Consider the following 20,341-nt stretch of genomic DNA (forward strand, 5'->3'; position numbering starts at 1 on the left):
AAAGAATTTTCACAGAATGCTACTGTGTAGTTTATATTTGAATATATTCCTTTTTCCACTATTACCCTCTTAGCGCTCCGAATGTCCACTTGCATTTTCTACAGAAAGAGTGTTCAAAACTGCGCAATCAAAAGTATGGTTTAACTCTGTTAGCTTAATGAACATATCAGAAATAAGTTTCACACAATGCTTCTGTGTAGTTTTTATTTGAAGATATTATTTTTCCCAATATAGGCCTCTTAGCGCTCAGAATGTCCAATTGCAGTTTCTACAGAAAGAGTGTTTCAGAAAGGCTCAATCAAAAGTAAGGTTCAACTCTGTTAGTTGAATGCACAGAACAGAAAGAAGTTTCATACAATGCTTCTGTGTAGTTTATATTTGAACATATTCTTTTTTCAACTATTACCCACTTAGCGCTACGAATATCCAGTTGCATTTTCTACAGACAGAGTGTTTCAAAACTGCTCAATCAAAAGTATGGTTTAAATCTGTTAGCTGAATGCTGAGATCTGAAAGAAGTTTCACAGAATGCTTCTGTGTAGTTTATATTTGAATATATTCCTTTTTCCACTACTACTCTCTTAGCGCTCCAAATGTCCAGTTGCATTTTCTACAGAAAGAGTGTTCAGATCTGCTCAATCAAAAGTATGGTTTAACTCTGTTAGCTGAATGCACAGATCAGAAAGAAGTTTCACAGAATGATTCTGTGTAGTTTATATTTGGAGATATTCCTTTTTCCACTATTACCCACTTAGCGCTCCGAATCTCCACTTGCATTTTCTACAGAAAGAGTGTTTCAGAACGGCTCAATCAAAACTAAGGTTCAACTCTTTTAGTTGAACAAACAGAACAGAATGAAGTTTCACACAATTCTTCTTTGTAGTTTTTATTTGTAGACATTCCTTTTCCCAATATAGGCCTCTTAGCGCTCAGAATGTCCAATTGCAGTTTCTACAGAAAGAGTGTTTCAGAACGGATCACTCAAAAGTAAGGTTCAACTCTGTTAGTTGAATGCACAGAACAGAAAGAAGTTTCATACAATGCTTCTGTGTAGTTTATATTTGAACATATTCTTTTTTCCACTATTACCCACTTAGCGCTACGAATGTCCAGTTGCATTTTCTACAGACAGAGTGTTTCAAAACTGCTCAATCAAAAGTATGGTTTAACTCTGTTAGCTGAATGCTCAGATCAGAAAGAAGTTTCACAGAATGCTTCTGTGTAGTTTATATTTGAATATATTCCTTTTTCCACTACTACGCTCTTAGCGCTCCAAATGTCCAGTTGCATTTTCTACAGAAAGAGTGTTCAGATCTGCTCAATCAAAAGTATGGTTTAACTCTGTTAGCTGAATGCACAGATCAGAAAGAAGTTTCAACGAATGATTCTGTGTAGTTTATATTTGAAGACATTCCTTTTTCCACTATTATCCTCTTAGCGCTCCGAATCTCCACTTGCATTTTCCACAAAAAGAGAGTTTCATAACTGCTCAATCAAAAATATGTTTTATCTCTGTTAACTGAATTTACAGATCAGAAATAAGTTTCACAGAATGCATCTGTGTAGTTTTTATTTGAAGATATTCTTTTTCCCAATGTAGGCCTCTTAGCGCTTAGCATGTCCAATTGCAGTTTCTACAGAAAGAGTGTTTCAGAACGGCTCAATCAAAAGTAAGGTTCAACTCTGTTAGTTGAATGCACAGAACAGAAATAATTTTCACAGAATGCTACTGTGTAGTTTATATTTGAATATATTCCTTTTCCCACTATTACCCTCTTAGCGCTCCGAATGTCCACTTGCATTTTCTACAGAAAGAGTGTTCAGAACTGCGCAATCAAAAGTATGGTTTAACTCTGTTAGCTTAATGAACATATCAGAAATAAGTTTCACACAATGCTTCTGTGTAGTTTTAATTTGAAGATATTATTTTTCCCAATAGAGGCCTCTTAGCGCTCAGAATGTCCAATTGCAGTTTCTACAGAAAGAGTGTTTAAGAAAGGCTCAATCAAAAGTAAGGTTCAACTCTGTTAGTTGAATGCACAGAACAGAAAGGAGTTTCATACAATGCTTCTGTGTAGTTTATATTTGAACATATTCTTTTTTCCACTATTACCCACTTAGCGCTACGAATGTCCAGTTGCATTTTCTACAGACAGAGTGTTTCAAAACTGCTCAATCAAAAGTATGGTTTAACTCCGTTAGCTGAATGCTCATATCAGAAAGAAGTTTCACAGAATGCTTCTGTGTAGTTTATATTTGAATATATTCCTTTTCCCACTACTACCCTCTTAGCGCTCCAAATGTCCAGTTGCATTTTCTACAGAAAGAGTGTTCAGATCTGCTCAAACAAAAGTATGGTTTAACTCTGTTAGCTGAATGCACAGATCAGAAAGAAGTTTCACCGAATGATTCTGTGTAGTTTATATTTGGAGACATTCCTTTTTCCACTATTAACCTCTTAGCGCTCCGAATCTCCACTTGCATTTTCTACAGAAAGAGTGTTACAGAACGGCTCAATCAAAACTAAGTTTGAACTCTTTTATTTGAACAAACAGAACAGTAAGAAGTTTCACACAATTCTTCTGTGTAGTTTTTATTTGTAGACATTCTTTTTCCCAATATAGGCCTGTTAGCGCTCAGAATGTCCAATTGCAGTTTCTACAGAAAGAGTGTTTCAGAACGGCTCAATCAAAAGTAAGGTTCAACTCTGTTAGTTGAATGCACAGAACAGAAAGAAGTTTCATACAATGCTTCTGTGTAGTTTATATTTGAACATATTCTTTTTTCCACTATTACCCACTTAGCGCTACGAATGTCCAGTTGCATTTTCTACAGACAGAGTGTTTCAAAACTGCTCAATCAAAAGTATGGTTTAACTCTGTTAGCTGAATGCTCTGATCAGAAAGAAGTTTCACAGAATGCTTCTGTGTAGTTTATATTTGAATATATTCCTTTTTCCACTACTACGCTCTTAGCGCTCCAAATGTCCAGTTGCATTTTCTACAGAAAGAGTGTTCAGATCTGCTCAATCAAAAGTATGGTTTAACTCTGTTAGCTGAATGCACAGATCAGAAAGAAGTTTCACCGAATGATTCTGTGTAGTTTATATTTGAAGACATTCCTTTTTCCACTATTACCCTGTTAGCGCTCCGAATCTCCACTTGCATTTTCTACAAAAAGAGTGTTTCATAACTGCTCAATCAAAAATATGTTTTATCTCTGTTAACTGAATTTACAGATCAGAAATAAGTTTCACAGAATGCATCTGTGTAGTTTTTATTTGAAGATATTCTTTTTCCCAATGTAGGCCTCTTAGCGCTTAGCATGTCCAATTGCAGTTTCTACAGAAAGAGTGTTTCAGAACGGCTCAATCAAAAGTAAGGTTCAACCCTGTTAGTTGAATGCACAGAACAGAAAGAAGTTTCACAGAATGCTACTGTGTAGTTTATATTTGAATATATTCCTTTTTCCACTATTACCCTCTTAGCGCTCCGAATGTCCACTTGCATTTTCTACAGAAAGAGTGTTCAGAACTGCGCAATCAAAAGTATGGTTTAACTCTGTTAGCTTAATGAACATATCAGAAATAAGTTTCACACAACGCTTCTGTGTAGTTTTTATTTGAAGATATTATTTTTCCCAATATAGGCCTCTTAGCGCTCAGAATGTCCAATTGCAGTTTCTACAGAAAGAGTGTTTCAGAAAGGCTCAATCAAAAGTAAGGTTCAACTCTGTTAGTTGAATGCACAGAACAGAAAGAAGTTTCATACAATGCTTCTGTGTAGTTTATATTTGAACATATTCTTTCTTCCACTATTACCCACTTAGCGCTACGAATGTCCAGTTGCATTTTCTACAGACAGAGTGTTTCAAAACTGCTCAATCAAAAGTATGGTTTAACTCTGTTAGCTGAATGCTCAGATCAGAAAGAAGTTTCACAGAATGCTTCTGTGTAGTTTATATTTGAATATATTCCTTTTTCCACTACTACGCTCTTAGCGCTCCAAATGTCCAGTTGCATTTTCTACAGAAAGAGTGTTCAGATCTGCTCAATCAAAAGTATGGTTTAACTCTGTTAGCTGAATGCACAGATCAGAAAGAAGTTTCACAGAATGATTCTGTGTAGTTTATATTTGGAGACATTCATTTTTCCACTATTACCCTCTTAGCGCTCCGAATCTCCACTTGCATTTTCTACAGAAAGAGTGTTACAGAACGGCTCAATCAAAACTAAGGTTGAACTCTTTTAGTTGAACAAACAGAACAGTAAGAAGTTTCACACAATTCTTCTGTGTAGTTTTTATTTGTAGACATTCTTTTTCCCAATATAGGCCTCTTAGCGCTCAGAATGTCCAATTGCAGTTTCTACAGAAAGAGTGTTTCAGAACGGCTCAATCAAAAGTAAGGTTCACCTCTGTTAGTTGAATGCACAGAACAGAAAGAAGTTTCATACAATGCTCCTGTGTAGTTTATATTTGAACATATTCTTTTTTCCACTATTACCCACTTAGCGCTACGAATGTCCAGTTGCATTTTCTACAGACAGAGTGTTTCAAAACTGCTCAATCAAAAGTATGGTTTAACTCTGTTAGCTGAATGCTCAGATCAGAAAGAAGTTTCACAGAATGCTTCTGTGTAGTTTATATTTGAATATATTCCTTTTTCCACTACTACGCTCTTAGCGCTCCAAATGTCCAGTTGCATTTTCTACAGAAAGAGTGTTCAGATCTGCTCAATCAAAAGTATGGTTTAACTCTGTTAGCTGAATGCACAGATCAGAAAGAAGTTTCAACGAATGATTCTGTGTAGTTTATATTTGAAGACATTCCTTTTTCCACTATTATCCTCTTAGCGCTCCGAATCTCCACTTGCATTTTCCACAAAAAGAGAGTTTCATAACTGCTCAATCAAAAATATGTTTTATCTCTGTTAACTGAATTTACAGATCAGAAATAAGTTTCACAGAATGCATCTGTGTAGTTTTTATTTGAAGATATTCTTTTTCCCAATGTAGGCCTCTTAGCGCTTAGCATGTCCAATTGCAGTTTCTACAGAAAGAGTGTTTCAGAACGGCTCAATCAAAAGTAAGGTTCAACTCTGTTAGTTGAATGCACAGAACAGAAATAATTTTCACAGAATGCTACTGTGTAGTTTATATTTGAATATATTCCTTTTTCCACTATTACCCTCTTAGCGCTCCGAATGTCCACTTGCATTTTCTACAGAAAGAGTGTTCAGAACTGCGCAATCAAAAGTATGGTTTAACTCTGTTAGCTTAATGAACATATCAGAAATAAGTTTCACACAATGCTTCTGTGTAGTTTTAATTTGAAGATATTATTTTTCCCAATAGAGGCCTCTTAGCGCTCAGAATGTCCATTTGCAGTTTCTACAGAAAGAGTGTTTAAGAAAGGCTCAATCAAAAGTAAGGTTCAACTCTGTTAGTTGAATGCACAGAACAGAAAGGAGTTTCATACAATGCTTCTGTGTAGTTTATATTTGAACATATTCTTTTTTCCACTATTACCCACTTAGCGCTACGAATGTCCAGTTGCATTTTCTACAGACAGAGTGTTTCAAAACTGCTCAATCAAAAGTATGGTTTAACTCCGTTAGCTGAATGCTCAGATCAGAAAGAAGTTTCACAGAATGCTTCTGTGTAGTTTATATTTGAATATATTCCTTTTCCCACTACTACCCTCTTAGCGCTCCAAATGTCCAGTTGCATTTTCTACAGAAAGAGTGTTCAGATCTGCTCAAACAAAAGTATGGTTTAACTCTGTTAGCTGAATGCACAGATCAGAAAGAAGTTTCACCGAATGATTCTGTGTAGTTTATATTTGGAGGCATTCCTTTTTCCACTATTACCCTCTTAGCGCTCCGAATCTCCACTTGCATTTTCTACAGAAAGAGTGTTACAGAACGGCTCAATCAAAACTAAGGTTGAACTCTTTTATTTGAACAAACAGAACAGTAAGAAGCTTCACACAATTCTTCTGTGTAGTTTTTATTTGTAGACATTCTTTTTCCCAATATAGGCCTCTTAGCGCTCAGAATGTCCAATTGCAGTTTCTACAGAAAGAGTGTTTCAGAACGGCTCAATCAAAAGTAAGGTTCAACTCTGTTAGTTGAATGCACAGAACAGAAAGAAGTTTCATACAATGCTTCTGTGTAGTTTATATTTGAACATATTCTTTTTTCCACTATTACCCACTTAGCGCTACGAATGTCCAGTTGCATTTTCTACAGACAGAGTGTTTCAAAACTGCTCAATCAAAAGTATGGTTTAACTCTGTTAGCTGAATGCTCTGATCAGAAAGAAGTTTCACAGAATGCTTCTGTGTAGTTTATATTTGAATATATTCCTTTTTCCACTACTACGCTCTTAGCGCTCCAAATGTCCAGTTGCATTTTCTACAGAAAGAGTGTTCAGATCTGCTCAATCAAAAGTATGGTTTAACTCTGTTAGCTGAATGCACAGATCAGAAAGAAGTTTCACCGAATGATTCTGTGTAGTTTATATTTGAAGACATTCCTTTTTCCACTATTACCCTGTTAGCGCTCCGAATCTCCACTTGCATTTTCTACAAAAAGAGTGTTTCATAACTGCTCAATCAAAAATATGTTTTATCTCTGTTAACTGAATTTACAGATCAGAAATAAGTTTCACAGAATGCATCTGTGTAGTTTTTATTTGAAGATATTCTTTTTCCCAATGTAGGCCTCTTAGCGCTTAGCATGTCCAATTGCAGTTTCTACAGAAAGAGTGTTTCAGAACGGCTCAATCAAAAGTAAGGTTCAACCCTGTTAGTTGAATGCACAGAACAGAAAGAAGTTTCACAGAATGCTACTGTGTAGTTTATATTTGAATATATTCCTTTTTCCACTATTACCCTCTTAGCGCTCCGAATGTCCACTTGCATTTTCTACAGAAAGAGTGTTCAGAACTGCGCAATCAAAAGTATGGTTTAACTCTGTTAGCTTAATGAACATATCAGAAATAAGTTTCACACAACGCTTCTGTGTAGTTTTTATTTGAAGATATTATTTATCCCAATATAGGCCTCTTAGCGCTCAGAATGTCCAATTGCAGTTTCTACAGAAAGAGTGTTTCAGAAAGGCTCAATCAAAAGTAAGGTTCAACTCTGTTAGTTGAATGCACAGAACAGAAAGAAGTTTCATACAATGCTTCTGTGTAGTTTATATTTGAACATATTCTTTTTTCCACTATTACCCACATAGCGCTACGAATGTCCAGTTGCATTTTCTACAGACAGAGTGTTTCAAAACTGCTCAATCAAAAGTATGGTTTAACTCTGTTAGCTGAATGCTCAGATCAGAAATAAGTTTCACAGAATGCTTCTGTGTAGTTTATATTTGAATATATTCCTTTTTCCACTACTACTCTCTTAGCGCTCCAAATGTCCAGTTGCATTTTCTACAGAAAGAGTGTTCAGATCTGCTCAACCAAAAGTATGGTTTAACTCTGTTAGCTGAATGCACAGATCAGAAAGAAGTTTCACAGAATGATTCTGTGTAGTTTATATTTGGAGACATTCCTTTTTCCACTATTACCCTCTTAGCGCTCCGAATCTCCACTTGCATTTTCTACAGAAAGAGTGTTTCAGAACGGCTCAATCAAAACTAAGGTTCAACTCTTTTAGTTGAACAAACAGAACAGAAAGAAGTTTCACACAATTCTTCTGTGTAGTTTTTATTTGTAGACATTCTTTTTCCCAATATAGGCCTCTTAGCGCTCAGAATGTCCAATTGCAGTTTCTACAGAAAGAGTGTTTCAGAACGGCTCAATCAAAATTAAGGTTCAACTCTGTTAGTTGAATGCACAGAACAGAAAGAAGTTTCTTACAATGCTTCTGTGTAGTTTATATTTGAACATATTCTTTTTTCCACTATTACCAACTTAGCGCTACGAATGTCCAGTTGCATTTTCTACAGACAGAGTGTTTCAAAACTGCTCAATCAAAAGTATGGTTTAACTCTGTTAGCTGAATTCTCAGATCAGAAAGAAGTTTCACAGAATGCTTCTGTGTAGTTTATATTTGAATATATTCCTTTTTCCACTACTACGCTCTTAGCGCTCCAAATGTCCAGTTGCATTTTCTACAGAAAGAGTGTTCAGATCTGCTCAATCAAAAGTATGGTTTAACTCTGTTAGCTCAATGCACAGATCAGAAAGAAGTTTCACCGAATGATTCTGTGTAGTTTATATTTGAAGACATTCCTTTTTCCACTATTACCCACTTAGCGCTCCGAATCTCCACTTGCATTTTCTACAAAAAGAGTGTTTCATAACTGCTCAATCAAAAATATGATTTATCTCTGTTAACTGAATTTACAGATCAGAAATATGTTTCACAGAATGCATCTGTGTAGTTTTTATTTGAAGATATTATTTTTCCCAATGTAGGCCTCTTAGCGCTTAGCATGTCCAATTGCAGTTTCTACAGAAAGAGTGTTTCAGAACGGCTCAATCAAAAGTAAGGTTCAACTCTGTTAGTTGAATGCACAGAACAGAAAGTATTTTCACAGAATGCTACTGTGTAGTTTATATTTGAATATATTCCTTTTTCCACTATTACCCTCTTAGCGCTCCGAATGTCCACTTGCATTTTCTACAGATAGAGTGTTCAGAACTGCGCAATCAAAAGTATGGTTTAACTCTGTTAGCTTAATGAACATATCAGAAATAAGTTTCACACAATGCTTCTGTGTAGTTTTTATTTGAAGATATTATTTTTCCCAATAGAAGCCTCTTTGCGCTCAGAATGTCCAATTGCAGTTTCTACAGAAAGAGTGTTTCAGAAAGGCTCAATCAAAAGTAAGGTTCAACTCTGTTAGTTGAATGCACAGAACAGAAAGAAGTTTCATACAATGCTTCTGTGTAGTTTATATTTGAACATATTCTTTTTTCCACTATTACCCACTTAGCGCTACGAATGTCCAGTTGCATTTTCTACAGACAGAGTGTTTCAAAACTGCTCAATCAAAAGTATGGTTTAACTCTGTTAGCTGAATGCTCAGATCAGAAAGAAGTTTCACAGAATGCTTCTGTGTAGTTTATATTTGAATATATTCCTTTTTCCACTACTACTCTCTTAGCGCTCCAAATGTCCAGTTGCATTTTCTACAGAAAGAGAGTTCAGATCTGCTCAATCAAAAGTATGGTTTAACTCTGTTAGCTGAATGCACAGATCAGAAAGAAGTTTCACAGAATGATTCTGTGTAGTTTATATTTGGAGACATTCCATTTTCCTCTATTACCCTCTTAGCGCTCCGAATCTCCACTTGCATTTTCTACAGAAAGAGTGTTTCAGAACGGCTCAATCAAAACTAAGGTTCAACTCTTTTAGTTCAAAAAATAGAACAGAAAGAAGTTTCACACAATTCTTCTGTGTAGTTTTTATTTGTAGACATTCTTTTTCCCAATATAGGCCTCTTAGCGCTCAGAATGTCCAATTGCAGTTTCTACAGAAAGAGTGTTTCAGAACGGCTCAATCAAAAGTAAGGTTCAACTCTGTTAGTTGAATGCACAGAACAGAAAGAAGTTTCATACAATGCTTCTCTGTAGTTTATATTTTAACATATTCTTTTTTCCACTATTACCCACTTAGCGCTACGAATGTCCAGTTGCATTTTCTGCAAACAGAGTGTTTCAAAACTGCTCAATCAAAAGTATGGTTTAACTCTGTTAGCTGAATGCTCAGATCAGAAAGAAGTTTCACAGAATGCTTCTGTGTAGTTTATATTTGAATATATTCCTTTTTCCACTACTACGCTCTTAGCGCTCCAAATGTCCAGTTGCATTTTCTACAGAAAGAGTGTTCAGATCTGTTCAATCAAAGTATGGTTTAACTCTATTAGCTGAATGCACAGATCAGAAAGAAGTTTCACCGAATGATTCTGTGTAGTTTATGTTTGAAGACATTCCTTTTTCCACTATTACCCTCTTAGCGCTCCGAATCTCCACTTGCATTTTCTACAAAAAGAGTGTTTCATAACTGCTCAATCAAAAATATGTTTTATCTCTGTTAACTGAATTTACATATCAGAAATAAGTTTCACAGAATGCATCTGTGTATTTTTTATTTGAAGATATTCTTTTTCCCAATGTAGGCCTCTTAGCGCTTAGCATGTCAAATTGCAGTTTCTACAGAAAGAGTGTTTCAGAACGGCTCAATCCAAAGTAAGGTTCAACTCTGTTAGTTGAATGCACAGAACAGAAAGAATTTTCACAGAATGCTACTGTGTAGTTTATATTTGAATATATTCCTTTTTCCACTATTACCCTCTTAGCGCTCCGAATGTCCACTTGCATTTTCTACAGAAAGAGTGTTCAAAACTGCGCAATCAAAAGTATGGTTTAACTCTGTTAGCTTAATGAACATATCAGAAATAAGTTTCACACAATGCTTCTGTGTAGTTTTTATTTGAAGATATTATTTTTCCCAATATAGGCCTCTTAGCGATCAGAATGTCCAATTGCAGTTTCTACAGAAAGAGTGTTTCAGAAAGGCTCAATCAAAAGTAAGGTTCAACTCTGTTAGTTGAATGCACAGAACAGAAAGAATTTTCATACAATGCTTCTGTGTAGTTTATATTTGAACATATTATTTTTTCCACTATTACCCACTTAGCGCTACGAATGTCCAGTTGCATTTTCTACAGACAGAGTGTTTCAAAACTGCTCAATCAAAAGTAAGGTTTAACTCTGTTAGCTGAATGCTCAGATCTGAAAGAAGTTTCACAGAATGCTTCTGTGTAGTTTATATTTGAATATATTCCTTTTTCCACTACTACTCTCTTAGCGCTCCAAATGTCCAGTTGCATTTTCTACAGAAAGAGTGTTCAGATCTGCTCAATCAAAAGTATGGTTTAACTCTGTTAGCTGAATGCACAGATCAGAAAGAAGTTTCACAGAATGATTCTGTGTAGTTTATATTTGGAGACATTCCTTTTTCCACTATTACCCACTTAGCGCTCCGAATCTCCACTTGCATTTTCTACAGAAAGAGTGTTTCAGAACGGCTCAATCAAAACTAAGGTTCAACTCTTTTAGTTGAACAAACAGAACAGAAAGAAGTTTCACACAATTCTTCTTTGTAGTTTTTATTTGTAGACATTCATTTTCCCAATATAGGCCTCTTAGCCCTCAGAATGTCCAATTGCAGTTTCTACAGAAAGAGTGTTTCAGAACGGCTCAATCAAAAGTAAGGTTCAACTCTGTTAGTTGAATGCACAGAACAGAAAGAAGTTTCATACAATGCTTCTGTGTAGTTTATATTTGAACATATACTTTTTTCCACTATTACCCACTTAGCGCTACGAATGTCCAGTTGCATTTTCTACAGACAGAGTGTTTCAAAACTTCTCAATCAAAAGTATGGTTTAACTCTGTTAGCTGAATGCTCAGATCAGAAAGAAGTTTCACAGAATGCTTCTGTGTAGTTTATATTTGAATATATTCCTTTTTCCACTACTACGCTCTTAGCGCTCCAAATGTCCAGTTGCATTTTCTACAGAAAGAGTGTTCAGATCTGCTCATTCAAAAGTATGGTTTAACTCTGTTAGCTGAATGCGCAGATCAGAAAGAAGTTTCAACGAATGATTCTGTGTAGTTTATATTTGAAGACATACCTTTTTCCACTATTATCCTCTTAGCGCTATGAATCTCCACTTGCATTTTCCACAAAAAGAGAGTTTCATAACTGCTCAATCAAAAATATGTTTTATCTCTGTTAACTGAATTTACAGATCAGAAATAAGTTTCACAGAATGCATCTGTGTAGTTTTTATTTGAAGATATTCTTTTTCCCAATGTAGGCCTCTTAGCGCATAGCATGTCCAATTGCAGTTTCTACAGAAAGAGTGTTTCAGAACGGCTCAATGAAAAGTAAGGTTCAACGCTGTTAGTTGAATGCACAGAACAGAAATAATTTTCACAGAATGCTACTGTGTAGTTTATATTTGAATATATTCCTTTTTCCACTATTACCCTCTTAGCGCTCCGAATGTCCACTTGCATTTTCTACAGAAAGAGTGTTCAGAACTGTGCAATCAAAAGTATGGTTTAACTCTGTTAGCTTAATGAACATATCAGAAATAAGTTTCACACAATGCTTCTGTGTAGTTTTTATTTGAAGATATTATTTTTCCCAATAGAGTCCTCTTAGCGCTCAGAATGTCCAATTGCAGTTTCTACAGAAAGAGTGTTTAAGAAAGGCTCAATCAAAAGTAAGGTTCAACTCTGTTAGTTGAATGCACAGAACAGAAAGAATTTTCATACAATGCTTCTGTGTAGTTTATATTTGAACATATTCTTTTTTCCACTATTACCCACTTAGCGCTACGAATGTCCAGTTGCATTTTCTACAGACAGAGTGTTTCAAAACTGCTCAATCAAAAGTATGGTTTAACTCTGTTAGCTGAATGCTCAGATCAGAAAGAAGTTTCACAGAATGCTTCTGTGTAGTTTATATTTGAATATATTCCTTTTTCCACTACTACCCTCTTAGCGCTCCAAATGTCCAGTTGCATTTTCTACAGAAAGAGTGTTCAGATCTGCTCAACCAAAAGTATGGTTTAACTCTGTTAGCTGAATGCACAGATCAGAAAGAAGTTTCACCGAATGATTCTGTGTAGTTTATATTTGGAGACATTCCTTTTTCCACTATTACCCTCTTAGCACTCCGAATCTCCACTTGCATTTTCTACAGAAAGAGTGTTACAGAACGGCTCAATCAAAACTAAGGTTGAACTCTTTTAGTTGAACAAACAGAACAGTAAGAAGTTTCACACAATTCTTCTGTGTAGTTTTTATTTGTAGACATTCGTTTTCCCAATATAGGCCTCTTAGCGCTCAGAATGTCCAATTGCAGTTTCTACAGAAAGAGTGTTTCAGAACGGCTCAATCAAAAGTAAGGTTCACCTCTGTTAGTTGAATGCACAGAACAGAAAGTAGTTTCATACAATGCTTCTGTGTAGTTTATATTTGAACATATTCTTTTTTCCACTATTACCCACTTAGCGCTACGAATGTCCAGTTGCATTTTCTGCAAACAGAGTGTTTCAAAACTGCTCAATCAAAAGTATGGTTTAACTCTGTTTGCTGAATGCTCAGATCAGAAAGAAGTTTCACAGAATGCTTCTGTGTAGTTTATATTTGAATATATTCCTTTTTCCACTACTACGCTCTTAGCGCTCCAAATGTCCAGTTGCATTTTCTACAGAAAGAGTGTTCAGATCTGTTCAATCAAAGTATGGTTTAACTCTATTAGCTGAATGCACAGATCAGAAAGAAGTTTCACCGAATGATTCTGTGTAGTTTATATTTGAAGACATTCCTTTTTCCACTATTACCCTCTTAGCGCTCCGAATCTCCACTTGCATTTTCTACAAAAAGAGTGTTTCATAACTGCTCAATCAAAAATATGTTTTATCTCTGTTAACTGAATTTACATATCAGAAATAAGTTTCACAGAATGCATCTGTGTATTTTTTATTTGAAGATATTCTTTTTCCCAATGTAGGCCTCTTAGCGCTTAGCATGTCAAATTGCAGTTTCTACAGAAAGAGTGTTTCAGAACGGCTCAATCCAAAGTAAGGTTCAACTCTGTTAGTTGAATGCACAGAACAGAAAGAATTTTCACAGAATGCTACTGTGTAGTTTATATTTGAATATATTCCTTTTTCCACTATTACCCTCTTAGCGCTCCGAATGTCCACTTGCATTTTCTACAGAAAGAGTGTTCAAAACTGCGCAATCAAAAGTATGGTTTAACTCTGTTAGCTTAATGAACATATCAGAAATAAGTTTCACACAATGCTTCTGTGTAGTTTTTATTTGAAGATATTATTTTTCCCAATAGAGTCCTCTTAGCGCTCAGAATGTCCAATTGCAGTTTCTACAGAAAGAGTGTTTAAGAAAGGCTCAATCAAAAGTAAGGTTCAACTCTGTTAGTTGAATGCACAGAACAGAAAGAAGTTTCATACAATGCTTCTGTGTAGTTTATATTTGAACATATTCTTTTTTCCACTATTACCCACTTAGCGCTACGAATGTCCAGTTGCATTTTCTACAGACAGAGTGTTTCAAAACTGCTCAATCAAAAGTATGGTTTAACTCTGTTAGCTGAATGCTCAGATCAGAAAGAAGTTTCACAGAATGCTTCTGTGTAGTTTATATTTGAATATATTCCTTTTTCCACTACTACTCTCTTAGCGCTCCAAATGTCCAGTTGCATTTTCTACAGAAAGAGTGTTCAGATCTGCTCAATCAAAAGTATGGTTTAACTCTGTTAGCTGAATGCACAGATCAGAAAGAAGTTTCACAGAATGATTCTGTGTAGTTTATATTTGGAGACATTCCTTTTTCCACTATTACCCACTTAGCGCTCCGAATCTCCACTTGCATTTTCTACAGAAAGAGTGTTTCAGAACGACTCAATCAAAACTAAGGTTCAACTCTTTTAGTTGAACAAACAGAACAGAAAGAAGTTTCACACAATTCTTCTTTGTAGTTTTTATTTGTAGACATTCATTTTCCCAATATAGGCCTCTTAGCCCTCAGAATGTCCAATTGCAGTTTCTACAGAAAGAGTGTTTCAGAACGGCTCAATCAAAAGTAAGGTTCAACTCTGTTAGTTGAATGCACAGAACAGAAAGAAGTTTCATACAATGCTTCTGTGTAGTTTATATTTGAACATATACTTTTTTCCACTATTACCCACTTAGCGCTACGAATGTCCAGTTGCATTTTCTACAGACAGAGTGTTTCAAAACTTCTCAATCAAAAGTATGGTTTAACTCTGTTAGCTGAATGCTCAGATCAGAAAGAAGTTTCACAGAATGCTTCTGTGTAGTTTATATTTGAATATATTCCTTTTTCCACTACTACGCTCTTAGCGCTCCAAATGTCCAGTTGCATTTTCTACAGAAAGAGTGTTCAGATCTGCTCATTCAAAAGTATGGTTTAACTCTGTTAGCTGAATGCGCAGATCAGAAAGAAGTTTCAACGAATGATTCTGTGTAGTTTATATTTGAAGACATTCCTTTTTCCACTATTATCCTCTTAGCGCTCCGAATCTCCACTTGCATTTTCCACAAAAAGAGAGTTTCATAACTGCTCAATCAAAAATATATTTTATCTCTGTTAACTGAATTTACAGATCAGAAATATGTTTCACAGAATGCATCTGTGTAGTTTTTATTTGAAGATATTCTTTTTCCCAATGTAGGCCTCTTAGCGCTTAGCATGTCCAATTGCAGTTTCTACAGAAAGAGTGTTTCAGAACGGCTTAATGAAAAGTAAGGTTCAACGCTGTTAGTTGAATGCACAGAACAGAAATAATTTTCACAGAATGCTACTGTGTAGTTTATATTTGAATATATTCCTTTTTCCACTATTACCCTCTTAGCGCTCCGAATGTCCACTTGCATTTTCTACAGAAAGAGTGTTCAGAACTGTGCAATCAAAAGTATGGTTTAACTCTGTTAGCTTAATGAACATATCAGAAATAAGTTTCACACAATGCTTCTGTGTAGTTTTTATTTGAAGATATTATTTTTCCCAATAGAGTCCTCTTAGCGCTCAGAATGTCCAATTGCAGTTTCTACAGAAAGAGTGTTTAAGAAAGGCTCAATCAAAAGTAAGGTTCAACTCTGTTAGTTGAATGCACAGAACAGAAAGAAGTTTCATACAATGCTTCTGTGTAGTTTATATTTGAACATATTCTTTTTTCCACTATTACCCACTTAGCGCTACGAATGTCCAGTTGCATTTTCTACAGACAGAGTGTTTCAAAACTGCTCAATCAAAAGTATGGTTTAACTCTGTTAGCTGAATGCTCAGATCAGAAAGAAGTTTCACAGAATGCTTCTGTGTAGTTTATATTTGAATATATTCCTTTTTCCACTACTACCCTCTTAGCGCTCCAAATGTCCAGTTGCATTTTCTACAGAAAGAGTGTTCAGATCTGCTCAACCAAAAGTATGGTTTAACTCTGTTAGCTGAATGCACAGATCAGAAAGAAGTTTCACCGAATGATTCTGTGTAGTTTATATTTGGAGACATTCCTTTTTCCACTATTACCCTCTTAGCACTCCGAATCTCCACTTGCATTTTCTACAGAAAGAGTGTTACAGAACGGCTCAATCAAAACTAAGGTTGAACTCTTTTAGTTGAACAAACAGAACAGTAAGAAGTTTCACACAATTCTTCTGTGTAGTTTTTATTTGTAGACATTCGTTTTCCCAATATAGGCCTCTTAGCGCTCAGAATGTCCAATTGCAGTTTCTACAGAAAGAGTGTTTCAGAACGGCTCAATCAAAAGTAAGGTTCACCTCTGTTAGTTGAATGCACAGAACAGAAAGTAGTTTCATACAATGCTTCTGTGTAGTTTATATTTGAACATATTCTTTTTTCCACTATTACCCACTTAGCGCTACGAATGTCCAGTTGCATTTTCTACAGACAGAGTGTTTCAAAACTGCTCAATCAAAAGTATGGTTTAACTCTGTTCGCTGAATGCTCAGATCAGAAAGAAGTTTCACAGAATGCTTCTGTGTAGTTTATATTTGAATATATTCCTTTTTCCACTACTACGCTCTTAGCGCTCCAAATGTCCAGTTGCATTTTCTACAGAAAGAGTGATCAGATCTGCTCAATCAAAAGTATGGTTTAACTCTGTTAGCTGAATGCACAGATCAGAAAGAAGTTTCACCGAATGATTCTGTGTAGTTTATATTTGAAGACATTCCTTTTTCCACTATTACCCTCTTAGCGCTCCGAATCTCCACTTGCATTTTCTGCAAAAAGAGTGTTTCATAACTGCTCAATCAAAAATATGTTTTATCTCTGTTAACTGAATTTACAGATCAGAAATAAGTTTCACAGAATGCATCTGTGTAGTTTTTATTTGAAGATATTCTTTTTCCCAATGTAGGCCTCTTAGCGCTTAGAATGTCCAATTGCAGTTTCTACAGAAAGAGTGTTTCAGAACGGCTCAATCAAAAGTAAGGTTCAACTCTGTTAGTTGAATGCACAGAACAGAAAGAAGTTTCACAGAATGCTACTGTGTAGTTTATATTTGAATATATTCCTTTTTCCACTATTACCCACTTAGCGCTCCGAATGTCCACTTGCATTTTCTACAGAAAGAGAGTTCAGTTCTGCTCAATCAAAAGTATGGTTTAACTCTGTTAGCTGAATGCACAGATCAGAAAGAAGTTTCACAGAATGATTCTGTGTAGTTTATATTTGGAGACATTCCTTTTTCCACTATTACCCACTTAGCGCTCCGAATCTCCACTTGCATTTTCTACAGAAAGAGTGTTTCAGAACGGCTCAATCAAAACTAAGGTTCAACTCTTTTAGTTGAACAAACAGAACAGAAAGAAGTTTCACACAATTCTTCTTTGTAGTTTTTATTTGTAGACATTCCTTTTCCCAATATAGGCCTCTTAGCGCTCAGAATGTCCAATTGCAGTTTCTACAGAAAGAGTGTTTCAGAACGGCTCAATCAAAAGTAAGGTTCAACTCTGTTAGTTGAATGCACAGAACAGAAAGAAGTTTCATACAATGCTTCTGTGTAGTTTATATTTGAACATATTCTTTTTTCCACTATTACCCACTTAGCGCTACGAATGTCCAGTTGCATTTTCTACAGAGTGTTTCAAAACTGCTCAATCAAAAGTATGGTTTAACTCTGTTAGCTGAATGCTCAGATCAGAAAGAAGTTTCACAGAATGCTTCTGTGTAGTTTATATTTGAATATATTCCTTTTTCCACTACTACGCTCTTAGCGCTCCAATTGTCCAGTTGCATTTTCTACAGAAAGAGTGTTCAGATCTGCTCAATCAAAAGTATGGTTTAACTCTGTTAGCTGAATGCACAGATCAGAAAGAAGTTTCAACGAATGATTCTGTGTAGTTTATATTTGAAGACATTCCTTTTTCCACTATTATCCTCTTAGCGCTCCGAATCTCCACTTGCATTTTCCACAAAAAGAGAGTTTCATAACTGCTCAATCAAAAATATGTTTTATCTCTGTTAACTGAATTTACAGATCAGAAATATGTTTCACAGAATGCATCTGTGTAGTTTTTATTTGAAGATATTCTTTTTCCCAATGTAGGCCTCTTAGCGCTTAGCATGTCCAATTGCAGTTTCTACAGAAAGAGTGTTTCAGAACGGCTCAATCAAAAGTAAGGTTCAACTCTGTTAGTTGAATGCACAGAACAGAAAGAATTTTCACAGAATGCTACTGTGTAGTTTATATTTGAATATATTCCTTTTTCCACTATTACCCTCTTAGCGCTCCTAATGTCCACTTGATTTTTCTACAGAAAGAGTGTTCAGAACTGCGCAATCAAAAGTATGGTTTAACTCTGTTAGCTTAATGAACATATCAGAAATAAGTTTCAGACAATGCTTCTGTGTAGTTTTTATTTGAAGATATTATTTTTCCCAATAGAGGCCTCTTAGCGCTCAGAATGTCCAATTGCAGTTTCTACAGAAAGAGTGTTTAAGAAAGGCTCAATCAAAAGTAAGGTTCAACTCTGTTAGTTGAATGCACAGAACAGAAAGAAGTTTCATACAATGCTTCTGTGTAGTTTATATTTGAACATATTCTTTTTTCCACTATTACCCACTTAGCGCTACGAATGTCCAGTTGCATTTTCTGCAGACAGAGTGTTTCAAAACTGCTCAATCAAATGTATGGTTTAACTCTGTTAGCTGAATGCTCAGATCAGAAAGAAGTTTCACAGAATGCTTCTGTGTAGTTTATATTTGAATATATTCCTTTTTCCACTACTACGCTCTTAGCGCTCCAAATGTCCAGTTGCATTTTCTACAGAAAGAGTGTTCAGATCTGCTCAATCAAAGTATGGTTTAACTCTGTTAGCTGAATGCACAGATCAGAAAGAAGTTTCACCGAATGATTCTGTGTAGTTTATATTTGAAGACATTCCTTTTTCCACTATTACCCTCTTAGCGCTCCGAATCTCCACTTGCATTTTCTACAAAAAGAGTGTTTCATAACTGCTCAATCAAAAATATGTTTTATCTCTGTTAACTGAATTTACAGATCAGAAATAAGTTTCACAGAATGCATCTGTGTAGTTTTTATTTGAAGATATTCTTTTTCCCAATGTAGGCCTCTTAGCGCTTAGCATGTCCAATTGCAGTTTCTACAGAAAGAGTGTTTCAGAACGGCTCAATCCAAAGTAAGGTTCAACTCTGTTAGTTGAATGCACAGAACAGAAAGAATTTTCACAGAATGCTACTGTGTAGTTTATATTTGAATATATTCCTTTTTCCACTATTACCCTCTTAGCGCTCCGAATGTCCACTTGCATTTTCTACAGAAAGAGTGTTCAAAACTGCGCAATCAAAAGTATGGTTTAACTCTGTTAGCTTAATGAACATATCAGAAATAAGTTTCACACAATGCTTCTGTGTAGTTTTTATTTGAAGATATTATTTTTCCCAATATAGGCCTCTTAGCGCTCAGAATGTCCAATTGCAGTTTCTACAGAAAGAGTGTTTCAGAAAGGCTCAATCAAAAGTAAGGTTCAACTCTGTTAGTTGAATGCACAGAACAGAAAGAAGTTTCATACAATGCTTCTGTGTAGTTTATATTTGAACATATTCTTTTTTCAACTATTACCCACTTAGCGCTACGAATATCCAGTTGCATTTTCTACAGACAGAGTGTTTCAAAACTGCTCAATCAAAAGTATGGTTTAAATCTGTTAGCTGAATGCTGAGATCTGAAAGAAGTTTCACAGAATGCTTCTGTGTAGTTTATATTTGAATATATTCCTTTTTCCACTACTACTCTCTTAGCGCTCCAAATGTCCAGTTGCATTTTCTACAGAAAGAGTGTTCAGATCTGCTCAATCAAAAGTATGGTTTAACTCTGTTAGCTGAATGCACAGATCAGAAAGAAGTTTCACAGAATGATTCTGTGTAGTTTATATTTGGAGATATTCCTTTTTCCACTATTACCCACTTAGCGCTCCGAATCTCCACTTGCATTTTCTACAGAAAGAGTGTTTCAGAACGGCTCAATCAAAACTAAGGTTCAACTCTTTTAGTTGAACAAACAGAACAGAATGAAGTTTCACACAATTCTTCTTTGTAGTTTTTATTTGTAGACATTCCTTTTCCCAATATAGGCCTCTTAGCGCTCAGAATGTCCAATTGCAGTTTCTACAGAAAGAGTGTTTCAGAACGGATCAATCAAAAGTAAGGTTCAACTCTGTTAGTTGAATGCACAGAACAGAAAGAAGTTTCATACAATGCTTCTGTGTAGTTTAT

The sequence above is a fragment of the Symphalangus syndactylus genome, chromosome 12, assembly GCF_028878055.3.
Source record: "Symphalangus syndactylus isolate Jambi chromosome 12, NHGRI_mSymSyn1-v2.1_pri, whole genome shotgun sequence".
Taxonomy (NCBI): Eukaryota; Metazoa; Chordata; class Mammalia; order Primates; family Hylobatidae; genus Symphalangus; species Symphalangus syndactylus.